We start from the raw sequence: 26,157 nt of genomic DNA on the forward strand, positions 1-26,157 counted from the left end.
CAGCCACTATGGAGAACAGTATGGAGGTTCCTTAAAAACCTAAAAATAGAATTACCATATGACCCAGCAATCCCACTACTGGGCATATACCCAGAGAAAACAGTAATTCAAAAAGGCACATGCACCCCATTGTTCATTGCGGCACTATTTACAATAGGCAGGTCATGGAAGCAACCTAAATGCCCATCGACAGACGAATGGATAAAGAAGATGTGCTACATATATACAATGGAATATTACTCAGCCATAAAAAGGAACAAAATTGGGTCATTTGTAGAGACGTGGATGAATCTAGAGACTGTCATACAGAGTGAAGTAAGTCAGAAAGAGAAAAACAAATATCGCATTTTAACGCATATATGTGGAACCTAGAAAAATGGTACAGATGAACCGGTTTGCAGGCCAGAAATTGAGACACAGATGCAGAGAACAAACGTATGGACACCAAGGGGGGAAAGCTGCGGCAGGTGGGGGGGGGGGGGGTGGTGTGATGAATTGGGAGATTGCGATTGATATGTATACACTGATGTGTATAAAATGGATGACTAATAGGAACCTGCTGTATAAAAAAATAAATAAAATAAAATTCAAAAAAAAATTGTATATTATTTGCTTATTCAGACATCTCCTTTCTACATTCCTGGGAATTCTCTCAAATTCCTAGAAATCTGAAAATAAAAACATACACAACCTCATAATTTCTCAATTTGACAATGTGATTTTTGTTTCCAATATGTCAGTGATCACTAATAAAAACTTTCTTTTCCTTCGCTTGACATTGACTTTTACCTTTTTTTTTTCCCCCCCACAATCTCCTGTAGCAGTAGTTTCCTGATAGGATTCAAAAGAGGTATGTGGAGAGAAGTGTGTGCCAAGATTGGCAAGAATTCAGATGCTGCATTTGTTGCCTCTGTGAAACGGGTGCACCGTGTAGTCACATAATTGCGCCAATAATAATACCAGCGAAGTGACCAGGCATTCTTATCTTTAGTGACTGTTCCTGTTCTCGGAGTGTCACGGATGCTGTTGCCATTGCCCCAGAAATCTGCCTTTGGCATGTTGCTCGAACAGTGTCCTAAGCAACATAAAGACATTTGTGCCGCTGACATTTGTGTTTTCTGAACACCTAAGAGGTGGATTTTTCTGTGAGCTTTAAAGCTCTGGAGAGTCTAAAAAGGTTCGCCTCCTGGAGCCTGCTTGTTGCCTCATCCTGGACCCAGGCCTCGCTCCTGCTCCATGACTTGACTTTGTTGGATCTTGGCATTGACTCTGGCCAGCACCTAGTGACTGTCCCCTGAAATGCCCTTTGGTTTTACTGGAAGGAGGAACTACAAATAATAGTCGTGGGAACCTAACAGTTGCCAGAAGCCAGACTGACAAAGAAAACCATAAAGACCATGCAACACCATGATGCCTAAAGTAACTGGCTTTTAGCTTTACCACCCTGGGCCTGTAACCTTTAGCTATAAATACATAGAGTAGGGATTTCATTGTACAGCATTTTACTTGTCAGAGAACAGAGTCGGAAGCACTTATTATGTACTGAAGGTAGGAAGCACTCTGATAGTACCTAAGTAACATCTTTTTATGGGAATTCTCTTGTTTGCTTCTGACCAAACCATTTGATCATTTACTTTGAACAAAACTAAAAAAATTAGATGGCAGCAATAATCATTTGTCATGCAATTCAGATATTCTGGGTAGACCACTAAAAGTGTCAAATTTGTATTTATCCTCTATAAGTAAGCTCTTAGTTTTTCCTGAGTTTATTTTAAATTTTGATAGATATTTTAGTTTTTTAGTGAAAAAAATTCCAACAGCTATTTTTTCATAAATATAAAAAAGAAATATTGTGAGTTGATTTTAAAGTTATCTTATTTGCCTTTTATTGTGTAAAAATCACCGTTATCTTCTTAAGACTCTGCTTGATTCTGTCCTTTAGTTATTTAAGTTGTCTCAAGTCAACTGTTAATAAGGGTAAAAAATAATGTTCAATAGACTGAGGAAGGGGAACTGGGTCACTTTTATTCTGGAGAAAAGTATAGTCCATAGAAATTAAAGGAATTTCAGCATTTACAGAATAAGCCTATTACATGGGCAGAGCTAAGCTACATGTAATGTATTTCCATATTCCTGTAACGTTCATTATTTAAAAGGTAACTAGAACTCATTTCTATTATTATACTTAATAGCATATTTTCTAGCATCATTACCCAGTTAAAAGTTATATTCTGCCTGGGAATTTACCTAAAATCAGTGAGATTTTGTAGATTTTAATTGTTATATGTTTTGGCATAAATGTATTCTTTGGAGAGGTGGCTGGCTAACTTTATTAAATAATTAATTTGATTTTTTTTTCTACTGCACAGTATTTTGAGTTAATAAGTAGGGTGAATGAAATCACTTTTTTTTTTCCTAGGATTATTAGTAGGCCCTCTTCTCCGTAAAGAATGAAATAAAAAATTTAATCTGCACATGTTATTGCTCTATTCTACAAGTCTTTAGTCATGTGAATATATCACCTAAATTAGCGCACATTCATAAGATTTATAAAATGGTTTATTCTTATTCAATATATGTACACTTCTCATCCATCATTATTAATGTACTCATAAAATGCTACTTGGCTTTGGACAGGCACTAGCCTCCAAACTATAGTCTGTTCAGGGAATGCCTAAATTCAGAATTTTCCAAACTTATTTGATTACAGATGCCATTTTTGAACAGAATTTCACAGCGTTGGAATTTAATGGAACACCATTGAGAAAATATTTCCTTGAGGAAAAGACCTATGTGTTTAAATGAAATAGAATTTTGAAAGTATTATTCATAAAGTCATGCCTGTGCCTGAAGAGTAACTGAATTTGGATTTCATTTTCATAGTTCAAACGTGTGATATATTCTCAGGTATTTTACAGTGCATATCAAAGTAGGTAGCCACTGTCCCTGTTTTCATAATAACACTACCAACATCAAAATCACATGGGTTGGGCTTCCCTGGTGGTGCAGTGGTTAAGAATCCGCCTGCCAATGCAGGGGACACGGGTTCAAGCCCTGGTCCAGGAAGATCCCACATGCTGCGGAGCAACTAAGCCCGTGCGCCACAACTACTGAGCCTGCGCTCTAGAGCCTGCGAGCCACAACCACTGAAGCCCGTGTGCCTAGAGCCCGTGCTCTGCAACAAGAGAAGCCACTGCAATGCGAAGCCGGTGCACCGCAACGAAGAGAAGCCCCCGCTCACCGCAACTAGAGAAAGCCCACGTGCAGCAACGAAGAACCAACACAGCCAAAAATAAATAAATAAAATAAATAAATTTATTAAAAAAAAATCATATGGGTTACTAGATCATATGGGTTACTAAAATTTTTATATTAATATAACAATAATAAAAGCAAAATAATGTATGGAATTATTGAGGTGGGGAATTAATTGTTGAGACCCGGGCTCTGGCCTAATCTACTTTAAATAATTTAAATATAACTTCATTATTAGGGAGCTAAATGAACACTTCTCATGTGAGGTCACTATGGTTACTTTGTTTATTATTCATAGAATCACTCTGCCTTCCCAAACCTTGAGGTTTTAATCATTAGAAAAACATTTATTTTACTGACATCTGGTTCCCTTATTTCTATGGATTGCCACATCATACATAGAGGCATTCTAAAATTTTGAACGCCTTTGCTAAAAGCTCTTAAATGAAATATAGCTTTATTTTACTATTGTTAAGTAACTGACCAAATTTTGTGCAATCCTTGAGGGTTTTGTGGGGTTTTTTTCTTCTTTTTTTGCTTCACAGGAAACAAAGACATTTACTGTGTATTGCAGAAATATGAAGAAAAAAAATATTGGAACTATTCCCTGACATCTGTAACCCATTTTATCTTTCCTTTTACAGCTGTAGCATTATAGCTTGTGGCCATGTCACTGAGTTGCTTAATTATCAATACCATTTATATGCTTATCTGCTAAATAGACTTCATAGATTTCCTTAAACACACGACTCAGCATCCCTAGATCATTTTTCTCACCATATTCTAAAGCTTTATTCCATATATTACATACTCAAACATTTGTTAAACTACATGGCTAACCAACATAGATTGCTATGTTATTTTATACAATAGATTTAAAAATACAGATGCTTAGTATATTTTTGCTAATTGTGTTTCCATGTAAGCTCATTCCATCTTTTCTAGCATGACTGAGACCAATGAAATTAAAAATATTGTTGTACTCAATAATGGGGTTAAAAGATGAGTAAAAGTCACCTGCATTCAAGCCCACAACAAGGCTCGTAAATTTTGACTAATGTTTGCCGGTCTACGGAAACAGCACACTGGACTTTCCTTCCACATTTCCCGTACCCTTCAAGGAAGGGTGAAAATAAAGATTATGCAAAAACTAATTCTTTGAAAGTAGAACGTTCCCCTCCAAGTCTAAAATGCATGACAGTTAACAGTACTAATTTTTCAGTAATCACACCCTTATTGTGTGTGATCTTCCTTTCTTAGTAGTGCCTCTGGTAATAAAGTACACATAGATATTAAGGTCGAGAACTTCCAAAGAGAAATGGTTGACTCTTGACCACTGACACCATCATCCCCATCTTCCTACCCACAACTCACTTTTTTCTTGGTTTTGTGGGAGTCACCTATCTACAATGAAATTTTGATATAATAAGTGATATCTTTGATAGTAGAAATGCTGTTTTACTTGGAAGTTGGCTATGTTTTCTATGTAGAATTTTATGCTGATATAATTTTGTGACTTATATATATTTTTACCTGTTCCTATATATTCCCATTTACAACACCTGATTATAGAGAAAATTTTCATGGAAATTTTACTTTATAAATTTTTTTAAATTTTTCAACTACCCTAAAAACTCTACATGTTAGATGTATCTAAACTGAGCATTTAAAGTCATTGAGTGACTTCTTACTTAAACATGAAGATTTTACCAGATACTTTCTATTGAAGTGGGCATTTAACCTTTACCTAATCTGATTTGTGAGGTAAACCCTTTTCCTTTTCAGATTTGTAAGATTCAAACAAAGGCAAATTTAAATTGCAGACTTGTTTTGAAGACTTCCAATTTTACACACTCTGTCTGTGTAAACTGAATCATTTACTCAAAGAAACTTAGAGGTTATTTAAGCACATTATTTCACCCCATGTATTAATCCTACTGAATCCATTAAAAGTGATTATCTAGCTTCAGTTGATTGCTTTGCAGGCATATAGTTACTTACCATCTTACAAGCAGCTCATATTTTTCTTAGCCAGCTTTGTTTGTTAGTAAGTTTATTTTAATATTAACCTGAGAGGGAAAGTGCCTGTGAATTTTGTTAATCTATGAATTGGAAACATTCACACCAGAAAGGCAGATCTTTGGCTCCCTGCTGACAGATCCTGAGGGAATCTGTCCTTTTCCACAGCCCTAGTGAGGATAGCCATGTGTACATCACATGACGTGGGCTGAGTAAATCAGAAATGATGGGCGCTGGAGTTGTAAGAAATCAGTAACTCTGATCTAGTGGCTATGTTGGCACGTGTGCAAATAGAGGAAGCTGCCAGGCAGAGAGAACACAGAGCATATGCTCAAAAGAAGCAGTTACAATTACGTTATCATAATGACTTTCATTTATTGAGCGCCTACTGTCTCAGGCACTGTCCTAAGCCCTTTACATGCGTTATCTTGTTTAATCCTATAAGAAAAGTAGTTACTACTTTTTTACAAAAAAAGGAACCAAGGCACTGAGACATTAAGTGACTCACCACAGTTCACAAAGTTAGTAAATAATAGAGATAATGTTTGAGACTAGACACTCTAACCTTAGATTCCACATTTTATCACTTAGATTATACTCAGCATCTGAACCCGTTCAGGGCCCTAAAGAGACAGAGGAGGCAGCTGCCTAACAACTCTACAGTTGAGTTCTGTGTTGATATTGTTTTGTTTTTTTTTCTCCCCTTTTCCTTAAGCTACACTGAGTGAATTTTGATTCCTTGCAGCCATAGATCCCTGCCCATGAAATGGATTTGATTATTCATGTTATTCTAGGTTTTGCCCGCATAAAGAACTCTGAGTGTTATAGATTCACTGCTGGGATTCTAGATGCAAAGCAGAACACATCAACTTGGAAATTATTTACTGCTTCATATAAAAACCCTTTTTTCTGAAAAGGTCCAAGTAACTACTGAATTTATAATGAGGTGTGTTTATGAAAAATTTGCACATGAATGCAGCACAACGTGGTCTGCATTGGAATTAATGTTAAGGATGCAGACATCAACCAAGTGGTCTTACCTATGGATTGAGAACAGTTTTCGCGATGTGGTGCTCAAGAAGTTATAACATTTCTCTTGGCTTTTTCATTAGTCAGGAACGTTGATGACGAAGGCCCTTCTAATCACTTCCTGTTCTCTGTTTTGCAAAAATATCTGTAATTTTACCACTATAAAAACAATATTGAATTAGACATGTGTGTCTTCTTCGGAAGGCACAGAAAACAGGAAATTGGCAAGAGAAAATGAATCAGAGCATGTGTAGCAGAGGAGAAAGTAGGAGGCAAACATTTGTGAGGAAGAGAAATCAAGTGTGCGATAAGAATACATCTCAGAAGGGAATCACATTGGATTATTGATCAGAACACAAAATTATGTACAAAAGTCCACCCCCTCCAAACTGGGAGAAATATTTATAATATTTTGCTGTTAGTCATAATATTACTTTAAAAAAATTACCCTTCACACCAATGTCTGAGTTTATGGCCTTTCGTCGGCTTTCCTTAGCTATGCAGTTGGCCCACTGATTGTATTTACAAACCCAGCCCAAACATATTCTGGTTTTGCAGGCCAATCTGAATAGAGGCAGATGTAATTAGTCTCTGCCCAGGAGTCTAGGAAGTGGTGAGGCTAAGCTGGAATGGGGTGCCCCGTTACTGACAATTGTGTCCTCTAATATTTAATATGACTTGAATGTCCCATTCTCTGTGCAGATGTCTAACACTATTCACCGTGTACCAGAATTCCCAAGCTACTAATTGTTTTCCTCTCATTCTTAGATTACAAAGACCTTGAGAGGTGAAATCACGTCATAGTTTCTTGAGATCCACATACAGAGTGTTCCCCATTGTTTATTTCTTTCTGACAGACTGAGTCAACTTCTAGAATCATTGGCCCTTACACTGCCTTGTCTGAGTGTGAGCAAACTATCACATGTTACTGTTTGGTATTTTGTGGTACTAATTGATAGCTAGTTTAAACTTTTTTTGAAGTTGTTTAGTATTGTTATTGTTTTACCATATGTCAGAATAAAAGTTCAACATTCCTTTAATGCTTCTCTTACAATTTGGTTAAAACTAAGACAGTGCAAATTAGACCATTTGGGTATGTGGTGTGAGTGCAGTTTTGTTTCAGTGTTGAAGGCACATAAACATCAGTTTTACAAATTTGTTTTATTAAAATATGAAAACTTTTTTTCTACATAGAAGCTAGGAAAGTATGATTTTTTTTTTTTTTATCCTGTCCATTTGGGGGAGGGTAAGGAAGTGGATGGTGCACAGAGAAATACCTATTCATGTTAATTCAGGGATGAAAATTTATCTTTGCTTTGAGGAAATTGCATTTTAGTTGTATTTTCAGTATTTCCTCATATGTTTATAACTTTATTTCCTTTACCATTCCATCCTCCAATCACACACGTCTTTATGTTCTCTGACTCTTCTGATTGAAGTAAATGTGAAATTAATGGCTTAGTCACCACATTCTACACTCAGAGTGAGAAGGTGGTATAAAGGTACTATGTGCCTCCCACGTATGTGTGCTCAAATAAGGTAAAGATAAATTGTTAAGTAAGCTAGAGAACTATCTTTTAATTAAGGATAAGCTAACATTAGAAGTATCTATTGAATTACGTGTTCAAACATAATGATCAACCTACTTATATGTTGCTAGGATGCTGTCCAAACCAGTATAATCTTCCTTCCAGGCTGAAAAGTATGTTGTTGTTCCCCTCTTACTCTTGGTGATTTAAAATAGAACACAGAAATTTGTCAAACATTTCAATCTAACCTACTCCATATATTGATAAGATAAATCAGGCTATAATTATTTTTTTCGGTCATCAAAGAGAATGAAGTACCTAAGTCTTTTATCCATTTTTCTATGTGATTATCTTTTTGTTGCTTACAGTCTTTATATATCCCATGTATTCTATATATATATATAAATATTACAGATACCTTCCTTCAAATTAAGGCTTTCTTTTTCATTTTCTGTATAGTGTCTTTTGACAAATGGTTCTGAATTTTAATAGCTGAATTTATCAGTTATTTTCATCCTTTTTTGCTAGTTTGTTTAATCTACTACTCCTTGCTTAATACATCCCTTCCTGACCCCAAGGTCATAATGATACTATCGTAAATGTCCCTCAGTACTGTCCAATAGACCTTTCTGCACTGGTGGAAATATTTCATACCTGGCACTGCCCAATGTGGTAGCCACTAACCACATGTTACTTTTGAGTACTTGAAATGTGAACAATGTGACTGAGGAGCTAAATTTTAAAATTTAATTTCAATTAATTTACATATAAATTTAAATAGCCCCGTGTGGCTGTTGACTATTGTATTGGCTAGCTGAGCTATGGCTTTGTTTTATCATGAAGGGTGATTCACCTTATGTTCATTTTTCTGCAGGGTGTGAGGGGAAAACCTAGGGTCATATTTTCCCATATGGATGACCAGTTGGCCTAGAACAACAGTTTTTTCCTACTGATTGATAATACCAGTTTTGAAATAAAAATAAATTATGTGTGTGCGTGTGTGTGTGTTTCCTGGCTTTCTGTTGTGTTCCTTGATGAATTTATCTACCCTGGTACCTGTGCCTCTCACTGTCAGGCACCAGAGCTTTATAATAAGCCTTGATATTTAGTCATGCTCTTCCCACTCCTTTGGTTCTATTTCAGAAATGACTTTGCCATTCTAGGCCTTTGATCTTTCAATACATTTTAGACTCAGGTTTTCAAGTAAAAAAAAAAAATGGCATTTTTCATTGCATTTGAATCAATACATCTACTTGGCATTTTTATGATATTGAAACTTTCAATTCATGAGCGTGATTTATCTCTATTCATTCAGTTCTTCTTTCACGGGCTCCATTTGTTTTTAATCTATAAAGGATTTGGTATATTTTGTTGTATTTTAAAGGAAGAACTATATGTTGAAGATACTATGTCTGTTGTCTTTTTAAAACCACATATTCAAATCTCTCAAACGGGTAACATTAAGTATGATGTTACAGATTTTTGTTTAGTTTTTTGTTGTTTTTATAGATAGCAGATTGAGGAATTTTTCTTCAATTTTTAGTTTGGTAGAATTTTGAGATGATTTTAAAATTTTTCCTTTATTGTGGTGAATTACAGTAATTGGTTTTAAAATATTTACTTTATTATTTGTCTTTTGGCCCTCAGGTATTCAGAATTGAATTAAAAACTAATCATAATCTTTAGGTTGTGACATGCTCTCATCATTCATAGCTATGTTTAATTATTTGTTAACATAATGAAAACTAATGAACCCACCAACGAATTCAAGAATTAGAATATTAACAAAAATGTAAACTTACCTATGTGCATCTCCCTGGTCTCATTCTTTGATACTTATCCATCCATCCCCCAACCCCTTCCCAGAGCTAACCACTATTAGAAGTTTTGTATTTATTATTCATTTGCTTTCTTTTTCTTTTGTTCGGTTTTAGTAAGTTATATTTGGGCAAAAGTTTTTTTTTTTTTTTTTAAATATTTAGTTCTTGTACAATTCTTCGTGGTCTCTTACTGTTTAATTATATTTTAATCCTTTTCTGTTTAAAGCATACTCAATTTATATTTTCTGGTTGATAATTTTGCTATCTAATGTATTTATGGACCAGATTCTACTATCTGTAGTTTCTCCTGGTTCTTGCTTAATAATGCCTTGCAAATGAATATTACTTGGATCTTCATCATGCAAGAATTATTTGAAGCTTGGACTAAGCTGGATTTCTAGTTGAGAGAATTTGTATTTCCTTTTTCCAGGGCCTGGGACATTACCCAATACTATAAACTGTTTTTAGATGTTTGAACCACCTTGATAGTATGAAATTGGAGGGCAAAGTCATGTGAGGGATTACTGTTGGTTATGAATCCTCAGGTGATATTTTTTGTTCCCTGTCACCAGTGCCAAATTTAGAGGCAGACTGGTTCCTTTGCAGTTGCCAGCGGTGTGTAGTGTGTGCGTCTGTGTGTGTGTGTCTGTGTGTGTGTAGCATTGCAAACTTGCAAACTTATTTCTGGTACAATGACGGTACAGTTTTATTGGGTCACAGGAGGCAGTATCACCTTTTAGACTTTCCATCTCTGGCTGACCTTGGGCCTTGTGATCTATTGCAACTCTTTGGGCTGTGAAACCCCAAGTCCAAGTCTACTTAGTTGATCAAATGTCCCAAGAGGAAACCTGAATAAAGTACTCTTCTTAACCACTTGGTTTCCACTTTCAGTTAGTTTCATTTTCTGGATGTTTCTTACTTTCTTCTAGTTTTCCTGTTTTATGTACAATTTTTTAGTTGCTTTCAATGGAGGGATTTTTATACCATAAAGGACAGAGACTTGCACAAATTAACTCAAGTTGGAAACACAGGGGATTTTCTTGCAGCCTAATTTCAGGAAGTATAGTTAGATCTGACTGGAAGAGTAATGCAGCCCTGATCTTCCCCCATGGCCTACCGATTTTCCTTTCTGTGGCAGTGCTAAATGACCTCACACTTCTAGTGTCCAACACCATCCAACTGACTCAGTCTTTCCATGTATCACCTCAAATTCTTGAGATAGAAGATAAAATTGTCTTCGCCTCACCTATAGATGGTAGTATGGTGGTATACTATCTAAGGACAGCATGCCACAATGGTTAGAGCTTGGGTTCTGCAGCTAGGCTGGCTGGATTTGAAGCTCAGCTCCAAATCTTGCTAGCCTTGTAATCTTGGGAAACTTCCTGTGACTCAATTTCTTCATCTGTAAATGGGGATGATAATAATATTCCCTCCCTCACAGTTGTAATGAGGGTTAAATGAGTGACTGCATGTGAAGAGTAAAGAGCAAGAGCCTTGGATATAGTGGCTACTCAATAAGTATTAGTTATTTCTTTCTCCTTCTCACTCGATGTAAGCCCTGGTCTAATTGGCTATAGCCTGGGGTTAGGATCATGTGGTACCTAGGTATGTTCTACCTAGCAGGTCTACCTAGGTATGTTCCTTTATCATCATTGAGAAGCAGACTGAAAGAAAGGAAGGCAGTAGCAAATGTGCCTAATATAGATTGGTGAAATAGAAACAAAACAATTTGTCAGTTTGGGAAAAACATTTTTTAATATAGTTTGCTTTATATAAAAAATATACTTGAATGGTAGAATTGTTACCTAAAGAGACAGTTTTTTTTTTTAAATTGGTGTATAGTTGCTTTACAGTGTTGTGTTAGTTTCTGCTGTACAGCAAAGTGAATCAGCTCTATGTATACATATATCCCCTCTTTTTTGGATTTCCTTCCCATTTAGATCACCACAGAGCATTGAGTAGAGTTCCCTGTGCTCTACAGTAGGTTCTCATTAGTTATCTATTTTATACACAGTAGTATATATATGTCAATCCCAATCTCCCAATTCATCCCAACCCCCCCTTCTCCCCTTGGTGTCCATACGTTTGTTTTCTATGTCTGTGTCTTTATTTCTACTTTGCAAATAGGTTCATCTGTACCATATTCCTAGATTCCACATATATGCATTAATATACGATATTTTTCTCTTTCTGACTTACCTCACTCTGTATGACAGTCTCTAGTCATATATACAGTGGAATATTACTCAGCCATTAAAAGGAAAGAAATTGGGGCATTTGTAGAGGGACAGATGTATTTAAAAAATTACATTGACTGAGCTATATTATGTAACATGTTACACCTGGAAATTTTCCTGTTGCAATTAATCATATGCTTATTGACAATCTGCTGTGTATGAAACACTATATTATATGGGAGGAGCAAAAAGGAGGTAAAAGCAGAATATGTTAGTAGGTGTAATTACAGATTATAGGGGTAGAATCATGAGCATTTTACAGAAGAAAGTGTCATTCTTTTCCTAAATATTTCTAGGAAAACCTTAAACATTTCAAGGAATCATATTCACTGTCCTTTTAAGTTCCTCAGGTTTCTTTGTTTTTTGGCTTTTTTTTTTTTTTGATTGCTTTGTTTGTTTCTTAAGAGAAGAGCATGTAACATAAAAGTGAAGGTCTGGACTCAACCTAATTCCCCACAGATTAGTACATGCAGGTATGTTCTGGGTTATTTCCAGGCCCTTGGTAACTTAAAAATGAATAAATAAAACTAACCATGATTTCATTTGTACAGTCTTTTACGATCAACCCAGTGTTTTCATTGATTCATCTCGTTAATTCAGTGAGGTGGATCAATGCGATAATTCTCTCCATTTTACGGATGAATACAACTGAGGGACTGTAAGTGACTCACAGTCACATAACAGATACGCAGGAGAAAGAGCCTGACTCAAACATAGGAGTTCCTGCTGCTTGCCAGCAACCAGTCCTGTCACAGAAATGAATATACTGCTGGCAGTGTGTTAGAGGGTGCTCCTGAGCTCAGAATTTTGCCTCTGGATTCAGGCTCACAGCTGATGACAACTTGGCCAGATTAAAAACAGGGAAAGCAAGTCTGGTAAAAGCAAAAGGGATATAAATTGGAACAAGGACAGTTTTAACTCCTTTGACACTGAATAAAACATGTTTAAACTTTCCATCTGAATATATGTTATATGGGAGTTCAGTGTGTACCAACAAGAGACTTTGTTCTTATAACATTTATAAATGTTATTTAATATTGGTTTTTTTCTAGTCTCAAGAACATGGAGAGAAGTGCTTGAAAGTACTTGACCTTTAAATGCAGAGTGTATAAATTAATTCATGTTATTACTTCAGCTGAGTTATCTTGTAAATAAAACTTTTCCCTCATTAAAAAGGAAGCCAATCTTGCAATTCCCCCATAGGTCTCATATCACTTACACCATGCTGTGCTTCATACATTGACCTGGAACCCAAGAGAATTTATGCACAGTTCGTGATTTAAACCAGAAGTAATTTCCTGTGGCATTATGTCACAACATCAACTACGGAACCAAAATCCATTCTTTTTTTGTTTCATTAGAAAAATTTAAATAAATTCCTTCAGAAGTTCATAAAATTTGATAGGCCACTGTTTAGAGTTCTTGCACTGTATAAAGTGCAAATCCATTTCTTATGTAAACCGTGTTATCATGCAGTTATCTATATATGTGAGTGTACCAATCTTTTGATTTTTATTTATTTATCTTTACGTCTGATGTTTGTCATTACTTTTTCTAGAGAGAAACTTTAGCTTCCTGAGGAAAAACTTCTTACCTTGAAGTAATGAAATATTTTTGCTCACAAAGCTTCAGAGAAAGTAAGATTAAATATGGGGACTTTCTCTGGATAAATTTGTCATCTTTAATCAGTTCCTGCTCTTTTTTTACATTTTTGTACATTTAGACAATCTCCCTCCCTGCCTTGGTCTTTTTCCCAGACTTTGCTTTTTCTATCACCTAACACTGTTTATTTCCAAAACCTCTGCTGTTTTTCTTTCCTTGCTCATAATTTCAGTGACATGTCTGTCTTCAGAGTTTCAGCTCCGCCCTCTAAGCTGGTGGTTTCTGAGCCTACAGCCCTTACCCTGACTGATCCCTTGCTGCAGTCCTGCATGGCCATTGCCTGTATGATGTTCTTCCATTCATACTGTGCCAGTATTGGAAATCCATTAATATCCACCCAGTCTTCCACACTGGGAACACAAGGTCCTTCTTGACATTTCTTACCATCTAGTACAACCACATTTTCATCAAACCCTTAAGACTCAAGCTATATCCTTGAATCCAACATTTCTTCCCATTCTTGTTGCCACTGCTTTAGTCGGTAACTTTACCATCTTCTACCTGAACTACTCCGCAGTTCTTCCCTGCACTTTGTAATTCTCCCCATTGCCCTCAAAGCAATTTTACTGAAAAACACATCTGATCATATCTTTCTCATGCTTAAAAACCTATAGAGACCTCCCTTTACTGTTGTGATCCTTAGCTTTCCTTTTGCTGTCAAGCACCATCGTATGTTTCCAGCCTCGATTCCTGCTCCTTCTGAACAAGCATCCAATGATTCAGGGCCATCGTTTGCTACATCAGGAATCATACCTTTGAACATTCTGCTCTTTGTATCTGAAATGACTTATTCTTCTTCTCCAACTGAATGTCTTTCATGCCTCAGTTCAATTCTCATTTCCTCTATGAAATCATGCCAGAGTCCCATAGGAAGCATTTATTGCTTTCATAGGAACTTAATCTACCCCTGCTGTAGCTTTTATCACATTTGACTGTAATTATATGCTTATATGTCTATCTCCTCCACTATGTAGTGAGGAGAAAAACACATCATTTCTTCGTGTGTGTGTGTATATTTTAACCCAGCACCTAGCTTAGGGCCTACCATATGGGATGTCCTCAGTAAATAATAACTGAATAAATAAATGAATCAATTAATTAATGTCCCACCCAGCATTCAGATTAAATTTTCCCATACTTAGGTTAGAGATATAAATAACTTTTTAAGACTACATTGATTCTCAAAAGACTCTTCTCTATCTTCATTTATATAACAATTTGTTTGTTAGTTGGTCTACTTACCTATTTATCTGTCTTAGCTCAGGCTGTTATAATAAAATACCATAAACAGGTGGCTTAAACAACAGACAATTATTTCTCACAAATCTGGAAGCTGGGAAGTCCAAGATCAAGGTGCTGGCTAATTTGATTTCTGGCATGAGCCCTGTTCCTGGCTTGCAGATGGCCATTGTCTTGCTGTGTCCTCCCATGATGCATGCACACGTGTGACTGAGATTGGGAGCTGGAGCAGGAAAGGGAGAGGGAATAGATAGATATGGTTTTCTGGTCTCTTCTTATAGGGGCACTAATCCCATCCTGAGGACCACCCCACCCATGACCTCATCTAACCCTAATTGCCTCCTAGTGGTTCTACCTCCTAATAGCCTCACATTGGGAATTTGGGGGGAACAGAGACATTCAGTCCATAACATTTTTCATCTAACTGTATCTATCTGTCTCCATTTCAGCATTATACAGTGATAGAACAATACTTGGAGAACTCAGACTTCTCAAATGATAATCAAATTTTCTATCCAGAAGCTATATGCTTAACTATTAAAATGATATGCTCTTCTCGTACTTGTTTAAAATATTATATTATGACCAGTGTACCTATTACATGTTAAACTACAAAAATTATCTACTCATAAGTAATAAAATGAAAGAAAATAAATTCATTTTTATGAGCAACTTTAAAATGGAAGTAGTTGATGGTATTTATAAGTTGTTGCTATAAAAACCTTCTGCTACAAAGCATTTAAGAATGTGTGCCTATGTAGAATTTCTTCAACTTCAAATTTTATTGTCATTTCCCAAATATGCTGGTATGCCTTTCTGCATCCAAACTTTTGATCTCTGAATTTAGTATATTTTCTTTTGCAGTCTGTATCTATTAATATTTAGCCTGTCCTTCAAGGGCAGTTCAAATTCCACCCTTTTCAATACTGCCTATCCTGATGACCCCAGCTAGAATAATCTGTTTTCCCTTTTGAATTTTCATAGCATTCCCTGATTGAATAATGTTTTTGGAACTCATATATTATCTTACTTTTCAACTTTCTATGCATTGCATGTAAACTTTCTGAAGAAAAACATGTTTACACCTTTCTATGCTATGCAATAGTCACTAAAGTGTCATACACCGTAAGGCCCAAATCATCAATTGTTGAAACAAGGGACAAAGGAGTGAGAACCGGATTAACTTTGTGGGAATTGTGATACCTCATGGCTCTCCCAGACTTCTCTTTTTATACACCACTGATACTCCAGCAGAATGATGGCTCCCTGCTGTGGTCTCTTTCCTTGACGGGGTGCATTTCCTCTTTGGGAAGCTCATAGTCCTTGCTTTACCTTGAACGTTATTATGCTTAACATCAAGTGGCATATATTGGTTCTCTAGTGGAACACTCAAAATATGAGCAGATTTTCTGCCTTTCATAGGTTAAAATGTAATACAGAACATTCTTCAGATAGCAGTATTTTGACACAGTTGGAAGATAATACTTAAGAAGCACTGTTTACCAGTGTTATGAAAATTGGCACCTTGCTAAACCTCTTCGGAGCTGTTTCCTTATCTGCAAAAGGCAGGTGGTGAAACCTCTCTTAGCAGGATTGTTACAGCTGTTGAAAGAAACACACATAGAGGTTACTTGGCTTATACTGAGTGCTCCAAATAAGTCAGCTCCTTTCTCCCAACTAATGGCTATGGACTAAACAGTGAAAATGATTCTTACTTAGCATAGAATCAGCTAGCACTATGAGAAAACTTAACATAGTAGTTCTGTTACCTCGAGTTTTGAAAGTTATGTTTATGGAATATACATGCATTTAATCTTCAATGATTTTTTCATGATAACTGTTTCGTAATAAACTTGTAAGATCAGAATTGCATCTTTCCAGGTGCTAGTTAAACATTAAGCTAATTCTCTGATAAGAGGATTAAATGATTAAAATCAGTGGTTTCTTGGTATCCATGAGGGAAAGCCTTCAATTTCCTTTTTGTCAAATCACATATTTAGAAACTAAGTATATAAGACATTTGTTTCGAGGACAAATAGCTGGGAAATTTGATTGTATGTGTATTGTATCCTTTTTCAATAGAAGATATTTATAGCTATGTATTAATTACTTAGGTAGTCAGTTCATTTTTGGTTAAAATTCAAAATTAGAAATTTTGAATTCAGACTAGTTTTAAGGTTGAGGGTGAGGTAGAGAGTGATGGAAACGTGTTTTCATGCTGCATCAGTTTGGCTTCCTGAAGAGTTTGACATACTACAAGGCTATTTCTTCAGCTTTTATTAGGAATTGGATTTATTTTCTTCCTGAGTTTAGGCTCATAGCTCAGGCAAAGACATAAGCTCTTCTGCTGTTAGAACAGGTCTTTGGGAAGAAAATACATTCCATTCTGTGCTTTTGTTTATAGCAAAATGTCAAGTCAGTTACCTACTGAACACAAACCTCAAGAATTCTGGGATCTCAAACTTGAAATAGATGGACACATCTGCCAGGAGAAGAAAATTGGTACTGGATTCGACAAGGCCTAGTAACGCAGTGTTATATTTAGATTCAGATAGCCAACAGGAAACATTATGGTTCATGCTATTATGTATTATTGTATATAACTGCCTCGTTGATCCAGTTAAAACATATATTGAGTTCTCTACATGTTCAAAGCACTGTTCTACATAGAGGTTCTCGGGAAAGTAAATATAAAGAAAACCTGATTCATGACTGTAAGGAGGTTAAGTCAGTGTGTGTGTATTTGTGTGCATGTTTATATGTGTGGGTGGGGGAAGGTAGGTCAGGGATAGGGAGAATTAAAAAGGCAAATAAATGACTATAGTGTAATATAAGTTACAGAGAAAGATACACAGGAGAGAGAAACAGATCTGAGAAGGGAGGAGTCACATTTTGATGGGAAGGTACCCTTGCATCTGCGCCTTAGAGGTAAACAGGGTGAGTGAGAGATGCACCAGCAGAGGGAAGGCTGGGGCCTAAGTACAAAGGCCAGGAAGGAAAGGGTCGAATTCATTGAACTTCATTGTAGGCTATGTGGATGGGAGTAAAATGGATTAAAGCTACATGGTAGAATTTGGTATTATTTCACTATGAGAGACGTTAGATTTAACAGAGTGTGATTTTAAATTTGTAACCTAAAGTGGAAAAGGGAGGGAATCATGTTTCCAACCCTGATCTTCTTTAGATTCTTTAAACCAGTCTGGGTTTCTCAGCCTCAGTATTATGGGTATCTTGGATTGGATAATCCCTTTTATAAGGATGTTTAGAGGCAACCCTGGCCTCAACCCAGGACTGGGATTAGAGGGAGGCAAGGGAGGCAGGTAAGCCATGGTTTTAAGGAGGCACTCACTCCCAGGGCCCTGTGAGCTTTAATCTTGTGTCTGGGTGACCCTAAGGGTGAGTGAGTGCCTCCTTAAATTTTGAGCCCCAGGCACCTCCCATGCCTGCCACAGTCCTGGCACTGCCTCCATCCACTAGAAGCCAGTAACACCCTCCCAGTTGTGACAGCCAAATAAGTCTCCAAAAACCTCCCAGGTTAAGAAACACTGCAGTCTTAACTGGAATAACGCAGCAGATTTCTTTTTCATTTGTAAAATGCCAAGAGGAGCAGCCAGCAGTGTGATGGAATTCAACTGAAAGGTAGCAACTAAATACAGGTACAGTTTGGGCTGAGACACACTTGGGGAGTAAGATTTGAAGAGAGAGCTGTGGGAAGAAGCTGCTGTGATTAATGGGCTGATAGGCATTGGCATTAGGAAGAGACAAGGGTTTGTGTGAAAGTTACCTGAAGGTGAAGGATCCATTCTGCTGTTAATAATATACCTGACTTCTAGGCCTTGGCTGCACTGAAGAATAATAATTCTGCTGTCAATCTTGGGGTCGATATGACAAGACTTCCAAGTATGTTTTCCTGGTGCTCATACAAATGCTCAAAAAAAGTCTACAGCGTGCTTGTACTTTCTTTTCTTTTTACAAAATTAGGCTGTCTTCTTGGTTAATACGTCACTGTGCTTATATTTGCTGTTATCAATTCTACTCTATTCTGTTTTCTTGGGCTCTGGGGAAGCTGTGGCACTGGGTATTGTGCAGTTTGTGCAGCGTGGTTGCCAGGATTGCAGATACATCAGACCCTAGTGGACTACTAACCATATGAGTTACTATGAGATCACAAAGGCACGTAATATTGTGTGTATTTTCATGGTAGGGGTTAAATACAAGTGATATGGTTAATTAATGTTTAGCAATAGAGTTTAAAGCCTGAAATTCCAGGTGTCTCACATTCAATAATGTGTCAACAGCACATAGCTCCATATATGTTTGTGGCACTTAACCACAAAAGTTGGTATGTGATAATAATAACAACAGTAGAGTTTTATAGCTCACTAACATCTACCAGGTAGTGTCCTATGTGTTTTATTTGCATTTATTGTTCCAATAACCTTTGGTGGTGGCTAATATTATTATCTCCATTTTATGGATATGGAAACTAAACTTAACCAGTTTCATTAACTTGCCCACAGTCATACGGTTAGGATCACTTGATTCCAGATCTGCCAACTCCTGAGTACATGTTCTTAAATATTGCTTCAGGGCTGCCTGTAAATGACCTTGTAGGTTGTGCAGGGCACAACTCCAGGTGTCCGCATACACATCGTACACGTTGTGAGTGCTCCAAGACTGTCCTGGTAGGTGCACACACAAAGAAGTGAATTCTAATGCTTTTAAGTGTTATTTACTTTTACATTTTTATTGCATGGTATACAGTGAGAGATGGGAACCTGGGCAGGGATTTCTTTCCCTCCCTCCCTCCTTCCTTTCTCCCTTCCCCCCTTCCCCCCTTCCTTCCTTTCTCCCTTCCTTCCTCCCTTCCTTCCTTCCTTCCTTCCTTCCTTCCTTCCTTCCTTCCTTCCTTCCTTCCTTCCTTCCTTCCTCCTTTCTTTCCAGCAAGGACATGCCTGGATGTAAATTCCATTGAGGAAAGGAGGGAATTCAACTAAAAGGTTGTTTCTTGCCTATTGTTATTTCCCATATTCTAGTGCAGCTAATGCTCTTAGGAGAATGAAACTACCCCTTTAGAAGTCCTCCTTCAGGTAGTGTTAGTGAAAATCGTACAATGCCACCCATTCTTTTTCTGAGGCCTGAGGCTAGAATATTCTCTCACTATTATTTATTATTGTCATGGAGCCATTAGCTTTTGCCATTAGAAGCTATACTTATACGAAAGGTGTTACAGCTGGATATATGTGCTCCAAATTCTCATTACATGCTGCTGACCTCTCCCTATAAATCTCAGCTTGGAGTTATCAGCCTTCTACTTGTTGGCTCTAATTGGAAAGTTCTCTGCTATATCCAGGTACAGAATGTACTATCAGAGCTTGAATTTCTGCCCCTTATTAACATTGCCTTTGTGACTTATTTCCTCAATTCTCTTTCCATTGGCAATCCGGCTGAAACAAATTCCTCAGTTTTATATACAAAGTGAGCTTGTGGTAGAACACATTACAAATCATGCAGTGCAATAAATGAGAGCACAGTCTAATACTTTTACCATTAGAGAATATTAAAACGTCCTTTACTAATTAATTACTTGCACAGCATTTTTTCACTTAATAATTTAGAAATAAATTCATGCATTTTTCAGCAGTTTGAAACTCATTTTACAGTTGAAAATCCAAGTGTCAAGTATGCAATAGGAAGTTTCATGAAGAGTTTGTGAGGAGTTGTGTTATAATTTCCTGAAACCTACCTACACTTCAGATGGTTTCTAATTTTATGGATATGGAAACTAAAGACTTTTGTGTAATCCAGAGGTGGCAAAGGGAATGTTTGTGACTTGATTCATCTATCCATCAGGAAAAATATTTCCTGAGAGAATCCTTTAGATTTCCCATATATTTAAGCTGGTGAATTTTCCGATGGTGTATCATTATATCCTTTTTTTGAAGTAGGAAGCCTATATACCATACTTAGAAACTCTTAAACACTCAAACATTTCTGTTCTAGGTTCTTTACATATGTTAATAATGACATACTAGAAATCAGTGTTACTCAGAAAGATTCATCTTAAGTGCATACTTAGAAGTATTTTTGTCTTCAGTAGATATTTAAATATTTAAACAGTTACTTCTCAAATTTCAATCAAAAAGCACTTACTCTGAAATAATTGTGTAGGGTATGCTGAATGTGAGTTTTGTTCTCCTTAGGTTTTAATTTATTTTTTTCTATTAAAAATTGATTAAACAGTTTTCAAATAAATGAAGCTCAAGCTTCATGAGGCCACGCGGTAAAATGATCAAAACTGTATAATTTCTAAATTAAGATCTATGTAGAATTATGATACTTCCAAGAAATTAAACACGAATACTTCCTTTTTCCTCAAATGAACTTATTTTCCCTAGCATTAATATCAAGAAACAATCAAATAGGACAAATTTTAATTTAGAAAAATCTTCATTATTGAAGTTTGAGGTTAAATAATCATCCTCTTTTTGCTAATGTATGGAACAAAATTTTTCCAGGCCTTTTCTGATTAAGTTATTCTACAGAACATTTAGACTATGTGCTTCTCTTATATTTGGTGACAAAACATGTGTACAAAATAGGAATTTATTATTGGATGTTGTTACTCTCAGAATTATAGGGGTGCTGGGCAAATTCAGCTGAAGAGACAATGGGTATATTAAAAGATTAACTGAGGCATATTAAAATTCTTAAGAATTTGAGCAAAAAGCTATCGGAATTAGCACCAAACCAGAAGAGGTTAGGAGTGCTCCACCAACAGGAGCCTAGGAGACACTTTTATAGAGAAAAAGCAGAAGCAAAGTAAGGAAGTTGTTGGCTGGCTACGGCTTACAGCCTATTGGCTGCTTGTGATTGGTTGTCTTTAGTGTTTTGGTTTCATAACCGTGAGGCACTTACAAGCATAGATTTTGGTTTGCGTACATAGACCTCCACAGCATTACAGCCACCACAGTCTAACGGCCTCCCTGTTGAATTAATTTAACAAGAAGTACCCACTTCGGATATGTATTATATTATGAATTTGATTGCATGGATTTAAGAGAGATTTCAGTTTTCATGTAGCATCAAACACACTGTGTTAATCCAAATGTTACTCTCTGAGCGCATAGACCTGACATTATTTTTCAGATAATATGTAGATTGTGAGAAAATAATTCCTGATTTTGAAAACTTAGAAAATTTTGTTCCTATTTCCAAAATGGATCTGTGCTAGTCGAGTACCACTGACCTCTTTGCTCATTTCTTTATATAGAAAATGGAGACCATGGTTAAGAATAGTCAGCTTTGGGGCTTCCCCGGTGGCACAGTGGTTGAGAATCTGCCTGCCAATGCAGGGGACACGGGTTCGAGCCCTGGTCTGGGAAGATCCCACATGCCGCGGAGCAACTGGGCCCGTGAGCCACAACTACTGAGCCTGCGCGTCTGGAGCCTGTGCTCCGCAACAGGAGAGGCCACAATAGTGAGAGGCCCGCGCACCGCGATGAAGAGTGGCCCCCGCTTGCTGCAACTAGAGAAAGCCCTAGCACAGAAACGAAGACCCAACATAGCAATCAATCAATCAATAAATCTTTAAAAAAAAAAAAAAAAAAACCAGTAAACGTAACATTTAAAAATAAAAATAGTCAGCTTCTACCTTTTGAGTATTAAAGAAGAAACTATCACCAAGTCACACCGCACAATTGTAAATGTGGTCTTTTCTGGTTTAGTAGAAAGGTTATCTTTGTTTCAACCTCAGATTGCCCTTAGTAAAAGAAGCAGCTTCCATTCTGATCTTTTTGGGTGCACATTGGAAGACAAAGGAAGAAATGTGTCACAAATATTAAAAACTGTTAAAAGTGCATAAACTTAGGATACCACTAAATGTTAATCTGTAATCTGTAATACCCACATACATGTCTCGGGCTCAAAGGACACTAACAGAATGCATTTGGGGACAAGAGAATTTTTTCCCCAAATACTTTTAATACAATAATAATCTGATATTTTATAGTGACTAGTCATTTCCGCCTCTTTGCCTCCCTGCTCTTTTATCATTCTATTTCTCCGTTTCCTCCTTCTTCTTACTGTCTTGGCATTCCCCTAAAAATAGGAATGTATTCTATTATCGTGGTCATTGCCTTTTTGTTTTAAGTTGCCATTATTTTCCAATCTTGTGATTCTTATTTTATAGGAACTACAATTCTGGATGGAAGAAGAATTTTAAAAATAAAGTTTTTAATAGTACTTCCTTTTCTGTTGTATTTCAGTGGGTTAATACCTTTTTCTGAAAAAAATATAATTGATAGTGCTATGTGTTATCAAGTGCTAAGCTGTCTGCAAGTAGTATATCATTTTATTATTTCAATGACCTATGAAGTATTTCTATTTTGGAAAGGAAGAAACGTTGACTTTCAGAAGGTTAACTAAATTTTCCAAATTCACATAGCTTGTTAGTGGTTGGCCCAAGAAAAGACAGATCCTGACTCTTAATTCTTAAATGTTCTGCAAGTAATTCTTGGATCTCTTAGAATTAAGCATTACTTAAATAGTTTCTCCGTACATCAACTATAAATATTGAAACCTCTTCCATGATAATCTTTTAGAAAAAAAAGTTTATACGTTTCTAAAAAAGTGTACTAGAATCTCTGATAGCTGTGTTTGCTTATAATTAACATAGGAAACATAGTATTAAGTACTTGTATGAATATCAAATTATAAGAACAGCAAAAGTATGTTCATGTGTTCATATTTCTGTACCTTATCTATTAATACATGAGTTGCATTATACCTTGGTTGTTGACATGATCTGAATTAGCATAGTTCTGTTTTCAGCTTCAAATACTGATTTGGTAGTTTGCAATCCAATCCAGTTTTTATCTATCATTGGGAAGTATCAACTCAGTAATACACACCTGACCAAATTTTATAATCCTTTAGGCTCATGGGCTCTGACCTTGAAGCCTTTAAAAAATATGTTGGTTTTGTTTTCCAAAGATTCTTAGCAACTCCAAGACTTGGTCCAGGATTTGAAAGCTAATTTTTCATAATGCTCTTGCAATTCTTAGCGTCCTTCTTTGATTTTATCATTCCCTATCCTGGAAATTAGTCTTTAGTTTGCTCTGTTAGTTTTTGTTTGCTACAGTGTATTGTTGAGCTCCTGTCTTATTCCTCCTCTTATAATGTTCTTACAGATATTACTGTTTATATGCAATAAAACAAACACAAAAACAACCCAAAACTACAACACAAACTCTTTGTGATAGTGAGGGAGTTGAAACCATGCTGTATGACCAAAGTGATCTAGGAGAAGACAGTGTTGCCAGCAAAGAATGGCAGCCATTGTCACTGGCTCATTCTCATCATGGGCTTAAAATTCACATTTCTACTTACAGCACCATCAGCAGATGCTAACCCATATCTCAGCCTTGTGCCAAATTGAAATGCTTGTAAGGAAACTCAGAAATACTGCTAGAAATGAAGGAGGCATTAGACTTACGCAATTTGTAAGCAGACCGAAAGGAAATTTGTGATTTACTCTTTGTTTCTAATATTTGACTTTTGGGGGAGGGTGGATTTCATGATTGCAACTTATACGTTCTATTTAAATTTTGGTGACTGTCCCTTTTTTGTCATTGGAAATAACACGTTAACTTGAACTCTGCACTCTGACAGAAGAAAACACCTTAGAATTTCATTTTTCCAAACATGGAGATTGTTCTTTTCATCTGCTACAAGAAATTAAATGACTGAGATTCTGAAAATAATGTAGTGCTTTCTCTAAAATACTCTTGGATTCCATCTACCCAGATAACACAAGGATCCATGCCACCGTTGGCTACTAAAGCCATTTATCATGCCAAATGTTTGCAATTGTGTAGGATTTATTTCAATGATTTTTTTTTTCTTTTTTACCATTTGACTGACAGATGTAATGAAAGTCATTGGCAGCCCCTATCAAAAACAAGTGCTGCTGTGTATTAACAACTGAAAATACCCCTTTCATCTTGGCAACCTAATAGAGAGCCTGATATTCTAAATGTCTTCTCAAAATGAAAAAAAAAAAAAAAAAGAAAATTTTAAAAAGAATATTTTGGCGCTTAGGCAAAGTCTCCTCAGAAACCTTTAAACTTCTGTTGTACAGGTTTTTTGAGAGGAGCCGCGTGTATGAAAAATGACTTACATGGGCAAATTGAGAAGTCTAAAAAGGTTTCTTGTTGAAGAAAACACTGAGGGCAACATTTGTATAGAAAAATTTTTTGGTATATGTTCGTTTATTTATTTATTTTTACAGTTGACCCTTGAACAACAGGGGTTTGAACTGCGCTGGTCCACTTCTACAGGGATTTTTTTCAATAAATACATACTAGAGCACTACACAACCTGTGGTTGGTTGAATCTGTGGATACGGAACCTTGGATACAGAGGAACTGCGGGTACGGAGGGCCGACTATAAGTTATACTGGGATTTTCAACTGCATGGAGTCTCAGCGCACCTAACCCCTCTGTATTGTTTAAAGGTGGATTGTATACACACGTATTACTTGAAACAATCTTGTATAAACTCTTTTAAGCTTTTTCTCTGCCTTTAAATTGCAGCTGTGGTAGCTGCCAGGATACGTTGTAGTCAAATAGCACACACAAAGTATTTACTTAGGTAAATCTGTATCTAGCACCCACCTCGTCCATCTCAGAGGCCTTCCCCAATCACATTAGCTAAAAGAACCATTTCCCCCAACCCCTTATTCCTATGATACTTTTAACAAAATTCACCTCATACAAAGCAATCCTTTTAATTTGTCCGCTTGTATCTTCTACTAGGGCAGAGTACATTGTGTGTTGATTTTCTGCCAGATGCTCCTGAGTCTAGTCTTACACATAACATGCATTCATGCACTATTCATTCACTCAAAAATAATTCTTAGTACTTACTTGTCTTGAGATGGGGAAAATGTGACGAACAACAAAAAAAATGAAGTCCCTGCCCTTATGGGACGCAAAACTCTTTGTATTAAAAAGTAAATTTTTTTGATAGTTCCAGATTTATTCTATAACTGTGCAATAGTTTCTAGGGCTCTTATTACATATGTGTCAGAATAGAAATAAAGCTAGTCTCTTTTTTTTTAATGTTCCCTTTATAACTTTTCTTCCAGGGAGTCACTTTAGCATGGGTAAACATTATCGGTTATCATTGTTTCTTACTTTCTCCATTTGTGAAAAGAGGGAGCCAATTCCAATGCTTTTCTATAGCCCAGGGCTTAATAAACCATTATCGATTGTGCTTTCCAATGTGTGTCAGTGTCCCTTTATAGAGAGCCTTTCTGGCCTTCTCCTAGGTGTTAACTAATAAGGCCGTTTAGAGTTTTGTTT

General features: G+C 36.4%; 1 protein-coding gene across 7 annotated transcripts in view; it reads left to right on the top strand.

Moving 5' to 3' along the window:
* Window positions 1-26,157, top strand: part of SLC16A7 (solute carrier family 16 member 7) — a 174,901-nt gene that overhangs the window by 19,216 nt on the left and 129,528 nt on the right. The window contains exon 1 of one of the 7 annotated variants that reach the window (XM_068559830.1): window positions 18,344-18,446. The exons of the other annotated variants lie outside the window; for them this stretch is intronic. The gene's annotated coding sequence lies outside the window, so the exon portion shown is untranslated. Of the gene's footprint in view, window positions 1-18,343; window positions 18,447-26,157 lie in introns of those variants that run through there. 7 annotated transcript variants of the gene reach the window in all.

The sequence above is a fragment of the Eschrichtius robustus genome, chromosome 13, assembly GCF_028021215.1.
Source record: "Eschrichtius robustus isolate mEscRob2 chromosome 13, mEscRob2.pri, whole genome shotgun sequence".
Lineage (NCBI taxonomy): Eukaryota > Metazoa > Chordata > Mammalia > Artiodactyla > Eschrichtiidae > Eschrichtius > Eschrichtius robustus.